Source organism: Tenrec ecaudatus, chromosome X (assembly GCF_050624435.1).
Source record: "Tenrec ecaudatus isolate mTenEca1 chromosome X, mTenEca1.hap1, whole genome shotgun sequence".
Taxonomy (NCBI): Eukaryota; Metazoa; Chordata; class Mammalia; order Afrosoricida; family Tenrecidae; genus Tenrec; species Tenrec ecaudatus.
Genome location: NC_134548.1, coordinates 40,247,901 through 40,258,052, shown reverse-complemented (window position 1 = coordinate 40,258,052; position 10,152 = coordinate 40,247,901). Strand labels below are relative to the sequence as shown.

The following is a 10,152-nucleotide window of genomic DNA, read 5'->3' as shown; positions in this document are numbered from 1 at the left end:
TTGTAATGGAAACATTGCGTCCAGGGAGGCTTGTTCTGATTAGGGCAGTTCCTAGACCAATGACCTGGTCACTGGCAAATGTAGCACTTGGTACCTGGTTCAAAGATCTGAGAAAACTGGGAGGCCTTCAACGGACGTCGGTTATTAAGTGCAACCAATACCTGGGCATGCCTGATGTCCTTCCTTCTCTCCTTCTCCCAGGCGGAGCCTCTCCTTCCTGCTCCCTATTGTAGAAGGTCGTATTAGCACAAGCAACCATCTCCTCTAGGGTAGCTCCTTCAGGTTTCTGCACTAGTTTTTGGAGTTTCTTGTGAATGTCTGGTGCAGCCTGTGTGAGAAACTTTTCCCTGATTAAGACTTGCCCCTCATAGGATTCTATATCTAGAGCAGTATGCTTCTTCAGGGCCTCCTTTAGTCGCTCTAAAAAGCTTACAGGAGACTCCGTAGATCCCTGGTGAATCACTGTCACTTTGGCATAATTAATGGCCTTTTGCCTACCTGACTTAAGTCCATTTGTGATGCACACCAGGAAGTGTTCCCGTGCCCACTTGTCCTGAGGCTCACTATGATTCCAAGCAGGGTCAGTTAAACGAACAGCAGTTTCCCCTACAGGGTACTTTTCATCCATCACATGTAACTCCTCTGCAAACTTCCTAGCACCTTTCAGCACTTGTTCTTTCTCAAAGTCTGTCATAGTCTGTCCCAGTATGACCATTACATCCTTCCAAGTTAAATCATAGGCTAGGTTGAGGTACAGGAAGTGTTTTATGTACTTGTTTGGGTTTGTTAGAGTAACTGCCCAAGTCATTTTTAATTTGCTTGAGTTCAATTACAGGTAGAATGTTCAGGGCTGTTTCAGGGTTGGGGGAATAGTTGTCCCTAAGTCCAGGGTCCCTTAGCGGGGCCTGGGTACACTGGGAACGAAGATCTTTGCTGCTCCTCAAAAGAAAAAAATGCTCTATTATGGGATCTCCACCCACGTAACCATCATTCCACAAAAATATTCTAGCTGGTTCAGGGTTGGAAGGGAAAGTGTACCATTGGCTGGCCATGGTTATCCTTTCTCTAAAAGATACTGTGGCCAAATAGAGTTGCAAAGCGAAATCAGCTTCTGTTTGTCCAGTCTCTCCTGATCAAATCTATCCCAATTGGACAGGATACATCCAAGGGGGAAATTCCTAGGTGTCGAGCTGGTAAGTGTCATCTAGAAAACACAAAACAAGGAGGCTATTGAGAGCTTGATGCCTCAAGGTCAATAACTGCAGCTTCAGCGCACACCTCTGGGGTGCTGTGAATCTGAGGCCTCAGGCAGATGCCCCCACCTGAGGGAAAGGGTCAAAGACCAGTCGCTGCAGCTGATGTTAGGTCTGACCATTTTCTAGACCACAAGCTAGGAGGGCCATTGTTTGGTGTGGCCCCATCACCTTCAAAGATGCCTGCCGGCAGGAGAAATCTCTTAAATCTCTGAAGTGAAGTGACGTCTATCCGGCAGCTCAGGGAACCTTTAGGGAAATTGGAATTTCTGGCTGGAACATCGTGGAGGCAGAGCTGATTAAGAGCTGTCCGAAAAAGTGATGGAGGCAGCATCAGTGAAAGGCGAAAGTTAACAGTTACTGGGGCTCAGCTTCCGAATGCGTTTGGCCTAGACCTGAGCAACGGAAAACCAGGCAGTAGCATGAAACAAACCCACACTGGCAGAACACTAAAGCAACTTGTTTGAAAAACCAGGAAAAAGTTAAAGGGAATGGAGGGGCAAAGGGAAACATTCGGCTCCTGGGACTAGGCAGGGCTAACCCCGGCTCTAAGCAACCAGCTACCTAGGCACTGCTCCTCCACGTGCTTGGAGCGGTGGGCGCCATCTTGGCAGGACCATGTGCTCGCCCTGCAGCCAAAATGGCAGACACCCGGTGGCACTATGCTGCCAGGGAACGGAGACTCACGTGGTCCGGAAAATGGTGGCCTCAGCTTGCAGCCTAGCTGAAAGCCAGCATGGAGCCAGCTACCAGAGCCAGAGTCCTGCAGAAACCAGCAGGGTTTACATGGGCACACCTAGCCATCCAGCTGGCCAGAGCACAAAGCAGACCACTGAGACTGGAAATGGCTTTGGGAATCAAAATCCTCTCAGCCTGCAGGCAATAGCGTCCCAGCCCCCTCCCAGAAATCCTGCCTGGGGAAGGCAGGCAAGTTCCCGGAAAGGCAAAGAAAGGCAGACATAAAATCCCCATACACCAGCAAGAAAAGGAGAAAAGACAGATACAAAAGGATGGGGCAGCGGTAATACATTACGAGTGTCCCCATGAGTCGGTTCAGGGAGCCATCCGTCTCCAAGGTGTTGCTGGAGGAGTTCAGCCTGGCTACCTTTCCAGCTACGCGCCATCTCCCGAGGGTGGTGAGGTGAGAAAGAGTCCAGAAAGTATCCAAAATAGTTGAGACCAGGATGGGAGGGACCGCTCCTGGAGCCAGCTTACCTTATATCAGAGTCATGGTACTACTTATGTTAGATCTCACAGGGGAGAGAAATATACCTAGGTCCTTGGCTCTGCATGAGAAAGAATTCACGCTGAAGCCTGGTTTGTGATCCAAGTGAGTTTTATGAGCGTTAGAAGAAGTTTCAGGTTTACACAGGCACCCACAGGGCTTCTCCTGAACGTGCAGCCTGCCAGGAAACTGCTCACAAAGTCACGCAGTCAGCTCCAGGCTCCTGCCTTTTCAATTATTCTGCGGGGAGGCATGGTGGACGACCCCTGGTCGACCCCATTGGCTGACTTGAATTCTCCTGGCCTAGGTGGGCCAATCCAGGTGCAGCGTCCACCCAGATGGAACTGGCAGGAAACCTGAAGCTCTGAGCATGTGCAGTGTGCCACTCCTTTTTTTCCATAGCTCGGCCCTCTGGGAATGCGTAATGTATGTGTCGGCCCTTATGCTAGACTACCTAACATAGCTTCTCTCAACCTCTCTGCACCACTTTCCTGTTGGCATCATTTCCAGTCTTTCACTAGAAGGAGATCAAGACATTTGGGCAACCCAATACAGACCCAGTCTCCCATGGCACATTATTTTCAAGGAGGAGGGGTGTCAAAAGGACACTAGGCAGAAAAACCAGCTCTGATGGGCAAAAATTAGGTAGTTTAATAGACTGTACATTTAGAATAATTGTTCTTTCAAGTGATAAAACCACAATAAAAAGTATCCCTGCTGTGTAGACTGGGAGCTGCTGCCAACTTATCCCTGAGATTGCTCATGTACCCGAGGACACAGTACAAGAATGAGGGCCTTCCGATTAAAATATACAGAAATACAAACCCAGGATATTTCTATTAAGAAATAAACAGTTAAAATGCACAAGATAGGTCATTCACACACAGTCAGTGCAGTTGGCATTCTGGAGAAAGTGGGACCCAAAGTGCAGTTACCCAAGGGAGCAAATCAAACCGTATTGGCCCAGAACGAGGTGGAAATTAGCATAGGAGCCAGGGGTCTGCAGCTGTCCCCAATCACCTCTCTTTCTCCTATATATTATCACAACCCACTTCTAGGGGCACTTTGAAGAACCTTGTCCCAAGAGTGGGCTATAAGGAGACAAGACATGGAAAAAGCCTGTCCTACCCCAACGACATTTCTTCTCCCAGAATGTAGTGAATTTGGTTGAGATCACTTGAAAAGGAAAACTTCCCTATCCAGGTCACTTTCAAAAAGCAGAATTTTGAGCCAGCACACCCCAGGCTTGGCGCGGGGTGAGTGGCTCCTGGGGCCCAACGGCTCAGGCTGGCCTGGGCAGCCTTGCAGTATGGCCCTGACAGGGCATTGGCACCTGGCCTGATCCTTGGTGAAATTCATAGTGGGTGCTAGGGCGACCCAGTCAACCTCGGGCCTAGAGAGGTGACCAGGGTGGGACTCTGTGGAGAGAGACCACAGTGGCCACCCCAACCGCACTGCCTTCCTTGACCTCATACATAGAACATGGGGAGAAGGCCAGAGCAGAATAGCGCCAGTTCTGGCGGTGGATGCGAGAGGGGTAGGATATCAGGCTGAGCTGACTTGTGACCTGCAGCCCTAGGGGTGGCCGCCCTGTCGCTCACCTCTCTCCGCCTACCCCTTCTGCACAGAGGAGTCCCTCCCCACCCCCACACCCCCGTGCCAGGATACCCACCATGCCCAAGCCCACCAGCAAAGACTTGGGCTTGGAAGAGAAGTTCAAGATACTGATGGGGTTGGGCCCCTCATGGCTATACGCTAGGTCCTGAGAAGACAAACACAGGGAGTTCGTTGTCACAGCCGAAATCCTGAGACTGAGTGTGCTGCTAGGGCCATGGATACTCTACGCTGAGGGCAGGTGAGCCCCACATAGCTGGGTTCATCTGCTCCTCTCAGTCACCAGGTCTCTGTGGGAGTTGGACATAGGTGGACCCCCCCAGCCCTACGGACACTTCACCACCATTCCTTTGGAGACTCAAGCAAGTCTGGATCTTGATGATTTGGTCCAGGAAACCAGATAAATATTACGAATCTGGTAGATGAACCGCCCCCCATCACACGTGGCTCTAATGCCTAGTCTACACAGCTGATTAAGGAGGCCCACTCCCTTGTGTATGTGACACCACACTCTCATGCTTGTTGGCCTACTCATAATCAGATGAATACCATCAGCTGGTGAGCGGAGATCCAGTTCTTAGTGGGTATGTTTACCAGAAGGTAAAGGAACATGCGCACTTCGAGAACATGAAGACAAGAGGCAGAGCAAGTCGTGTGATCCCGGCTTGATGAAATGTCTGGAATGAACAAATCTGTAGGGGTATAGAGTAAATGAATGATCACCAAGGGCTTGGGGAGGGAGCCCTGCTGGTGCTGTTGAGTAAGCTTCAGGCTACTAACTGCAAGGTTGGCAGTTCAAACATACCATCTACTACTCAGGAAAAAGCTGAGGTAAAGATGCACAGCTTCGGAAGCCCTGTATAGGGTCATTGTGAATCAGAATCGACTGAGCACCAGTGGGTTTGGATTTTAATGTGAAGGGCTGTGGGAAAGTATGGGGAATTAATACTGTTGGGAGTTAATGAAAGTATTCTGGAATTTAAAAGTGGTGATGAGAGCCCTGGTGGCACAGCAGGTTAAGTGTTGGGCTACTAAAAGAAAGGTCAGTGATTCAAACCGACAAGCTGTGCTGCAGGGACAAGATGACGCAGTCTGTTTCCATAAAGATTTACTGCCTTGAAGAATCTCAGGGGATAGTTTGACTTTGTTTTATAATATCCTTGTTTGTACCCATTCCAAAGAAAGATGACCCAACAGAATGCTCAAATTATAGAAAAATACTGTTGATATCGCCTGCAAGTAAAATTTTGCTGAAGATCATCTAACAATGGTTGCTGTAATACATTGACAGGAAGTTGCCATATGTTCAGGCAAAATTCAGAAGGGGATGAGGAGAAAGGGATATCACTGATGATTTCAGATGGATCTTGGCTGAAATCAGAAAATACTAGAAAGATGTTCACTTGTCTTTCATCTGCTATATCAAGACATTCGACTGTGTAGGTTATAACAAACTATAGATAACTGAATTCTTTGCCCCTTGGATTTAAATATTGGTCTGAATGGCTAAAATAGAGTAAAAGTAAAACTGAAGTGGATGTGGAATCTTTAGTGACCTACAAGTTCATTTGGAACTTTTGAAAACTAACAAACAAACAATGAATAGCCTTGAAAAGAATGAGAATCCCAGAACACTACATTGTGCTCATGCAGAACCTGTACATCGATCAAGGTGCAGTCGTACAAGCAGAACATGGAAATGCTGCATGGCTTACAATTAGCAAAGGTGCTTTAGGATTGTATCCTCTCACCATACTATATTTATCCAATCTGTATGCTGAGAAAATAATCAGAAGAGATGGGTTATATGAAGATGAATGCTGCATCAAGACTGGAGGAAGGATTACTAACAACCTGTGATATGCAGATGACACAACCTTGCTTGCTGAATGTGAGGAGGACGTGAAGCACTTGCTGGTGAAGAACAGGGACTGCAACCTTCAGTATGGGTTACAACTCAATATCAAGAAGACACATATCCTTGGAGTTAGACCAATACATAACATCTGGATAAACATAGAAGATTGGCATTGTCGAGGATTTTGTCTTGCTTGCATCTACAATGCTCATGGAAGCAAAACTCAAGACATCAAAGGATACATTGCATTGGGTAAAATAGCTGCACACGACCTCCTTGAAGTGTTGGTAAAAGCAAGAATATTACTTTCAGGAGGAAGGTGCCCCTGATTCAAGTAATCATATTTTCTCTTGCCTCGTGCATATGAAAGTTGGACATTGAATAAAGAAACCTGAAGAATGGTTACATTTGAATTATGAACATTGAAACTACCAAGGACTTCAAAAGAACCAAGAAATATGTCTTGGGAAACGTATAGTCAGAATGTTCCTTAGAGGCGAAAATTATAAGACTCGTGCTTTGGACCTGATGTTAAGAGAGACCAGTTCTTGGAGGAGGACATCATGCTTGGTAATATCGAGAGGCAACAGAAAAGAGGAAGGATTTTGACAAGATGGATTGAGACAGTGGCTCCATCAAGGAGCTAAAACAGAGAACAATTATGAAGATGGCACAGGGCAGAGCAGGGTTTGGTTTTGTTGTGCACAGGGTCACTATGGGTTGGGACTGACTTGACAGCACCTAACGTGATACTGTGAGCAGATGGACTTCAACGACAGTGGGTTTGGTGTTTATGTTTGCTGGATGCAGAACCTTATAACTATACTAAAAATAAAAACAACAAAACATTGCCCCTCCCCGCCAAAAATAATCCCCAGATACTGGGGGCAGAGCCTCAGATAAAGCAGGTAGAATTAGGGGATTTCTCCTAAAAGCACTCACTTGAATTTGGATAAAGTCTAGTTGGAGTTCCTTTGCTTCACTCCTTCCTACCCAAAGGGAAGAGCAGGTGATGATCTGGGCCCCAGCCTGAGACGTATGGCAGTGCCAGCTGCCCCCTACCACCCTGTCTCACGTTCTCCACACTGCCGGTGATGCCTCCTCCTTGGAATTTCCCTATAGCAAAAGAGTAGCTCCTGTCCCAGTGGCTCAATTCTGGGCCTTTGGGAGCAAGGCAGACTGGCAAGCTCTTCTTCTTCCCAAAAGTAAACTGGCTTTTCCTGTGAGCTGGAGGCCTGCTGGGCACTCAGTGGACAAGAGGCTACCAGATGGTTGATGCTTTGGCAGAAGTGATACTTTTTAGGCTCGGATGGCAGCTTTCATTCCTTGGCATGATGGTCTAGAGCAGTAGTTCTCCACCTTCCTAATGCCACGTCCCTTTAATACAGTTCCTCATGTAGTGGTGACCCCCAACCATAACATTATTTTTGTTGCTACTTCATAACTGTCATTTTACTACTGTTATGAATCAGGCAATCCCTGTGAAAGGGTTGTTGGACAACCACAGGGGTTGAGATCTACAGATTGAGAACTGCTGGTCTAGACGTTCACAACTGCAGCTCCTGTCTCCTTTTGAACTACGCTACTGCACCTTCTTTCCTTTTGGTTGTCTCTCACTCCCAATATAGAACATCCCACCAGGTCCTGTGACTCGGTGTGACACCTTAGGTGAACTTAGGGTGAACTCCACAGCTTCTCCCTCCTTCAAACTCCAGAAGCCCTCATGTGCTGCTTCCTCAGGTGCACAAAGACGTCCATCAGGGGGTTGAGTGTGACCAGGGCTCAGGTGGTCATGGACAGGAAGTGGAACACCATGTCCACTTTGAACCACCTACAGATGGGGGCGCCAGTGCAGCAACTGTGGCTCCCCACTATGCAGGCTTAGTTCCCCCACCCCCCACCCCTTCATGGGCTGCGGCCTCTGGAGCACTCATCTGCTGCCTTGAGTGTGCTTCCAGTGTTTCATCAGTTTATTGAAACTTTTCAATTGGCAGTCCATCAATTCTTGAAGTCTTGTTTTTGGTCAATGCTTTCAGTGTAGTTTGAACTTCCTTCAGCACCATTCTTGCTCATGTGCTACCTCCTGAAATGGTGGAATATTGACACATTCTTTTTGGTGCAGTGACTCTGTATATTCTTTCCATGTTCTTTTGATGCTTCCTGCTTCATTCAATACTTTTCATGTAGGATCTTTGAAGATTGCAACTTGAGGCTTGATTTTTTTCTTCAGTTATTTAAATTTTCTTTAGTTCTTTCAAGTTAAGATACGTTGAGCATGTTATTCCCTTTTAATTTTCTACTTCTAGGCTTTTGAACATTTCATTATAATATTTGGTTTGGTCATTTCAAACCGCTCTTTGAAATTTTCTATTCAGTTCTTTAACTTCATTATTCCAACCACTTGCCTTAGCTACTCTGTGATTAAGTTTCAGAGTCTCTTGGCATCCACTTTGATATTTCCTTTCTTGCCTGCCTTTTATAATGATCTTTTGCTTTCTTCATGAATGTTCTTGATGCCCTCCCACAGTTCATCAAGTCTTTTGTTTTTAGTGTTCAATGTGTCATGTATTTTCTTAAGATGTTCTGGAAATTCATGTGGGATAGACTCAAAGTTGTATTTTGACTCTAGTCAACTTGTTTTTAGTTTCTTCAGTTTGACCCTGAATTTATATATGAAAAAGTGATGGTTTGTTCCATATTCAAACCTGGTATTCAGCTTTTCCATCATTTCTTCCCACAGACACAAGTCAACTTGATTTCTGTGTATTCCATCTGGAGAAGTCCATATGAATAGTCACCTTTTGTATTATTGGAAAAAGACATTTGCTATGAGCGAGTCATTGGTTTTGCAAAATTCTATTATGTGATATTCAGCTTCATTTCTATAACCAAGCCATATTTTCCAATTAGTGTTCCTTCCTTGATGTTTCCAACAATTGCATTCCAATTGCCAATGATTATCAAGGCAACCTGATTGCATGTTTGATCAATTTCTAACTGAAATAATTGGTAGACTTCTTCAATTTCTTCATCACTAGCTTTTGAGGTTGGTGCTTAAATTTGAATAACAGCTGTATTGATTGACTCTCCTTGAAGGCAAATATATATAATCCTCTCACAGACAGGATTGTATTTCATGATTTATTTTGGGATGTCCTTTCCACGAGCATGGCCTATTCTTCCATTATGTGGATTACTTTTTTTTTTTTTTGCTGTAAGCTGTTATAGGTTTCTTTGTTTAGGCCTTTGGTTTCTCTGGTTAGATTTCATTTGTATTTATTTCATCTTCGGGTGGTCATTATCAATAGTATTGTTTTCCTGATTTATTTTTCAGAGTTCTCCTTGTATAGGTTCCCAAATATTATTTGATCTCTTTTCAGAAAATAATTACACAGTGCATCAACTGGGTGGTATTGCACACTTTAGGAAATACTGCTGTAAAGGAATCTGATAGATTTTTCTATGTAGATCTTAGATTTTTCCTCCTGGTTGAATATTTTAGTTAGTTATACTGATTTTCTTTGAGTCTTTTCGATTTTTCATGCATATGATCATTTTATTTGGAAAAAGAGATGTTTGCTTCTTTGTTATTTAAGATGCCTTCTAGTAGTTTCTCTTGTCTTAAAGTGCTGGCTAGGGCTTCCCACATAATACTAATTACAAGTGGCGATAAAGGACATCTTTTTCTGGCACATGCTCATAAGAGGAATGCTTTCAATTTTTCTCTATTGAGACTAATGTTGGATATTTGTTTTGTACATATGTTCTTACTTACTTTTTAGAGATTTCCCTTCTATTTCTATTTGGGGTGTGTTTTTATCAGACCTGGCCTTTAGATTTCATCAAATGTCTTTTCTATAGGGTGGGGAAGATCAACTAGATAAGGAGCTAGACAGTGGAGCTGTGTTAACTTGAGTGAAATGGAAGACAGTAGTAGTCCACAAGAGGGAGAATAGGAATGAAGGAGCAGGTACAAGGCAAACTACTGGGACTTTGTTGAATAGTTTGAAATGTTGACTATAAATTTGGTGATCTAAACTTAAAATCCCAAACAATTTAAAATAAAAAATTATATAAAAATGACAGATGTGGAAGAATTTGAAAATGTATCTGACCGTTACAACCTTTTCTCTTTTTTTGGTGACAGGATTTTTGAAACAGCAAGAAAAAGTACAACAAATTATAGGTAATCCCTGGCTTAC

General features: G+C 44.7%; 1 pseudogene; it reads right to left on the bottom strand.

Annotated features, from left to right (window-relative positions):
* Window positions 1-7,099: 7,099 nt before the first annotated feature.
* On the bottom strand, window positions 7,100-7,859 carry LOC142433285 (protein lin-28 homolog A pseudogene; annotated as a pseudogene).
* Between the last annotated feature and the right edge of the window lie 2,293 nt (window positions 7,860-10,152).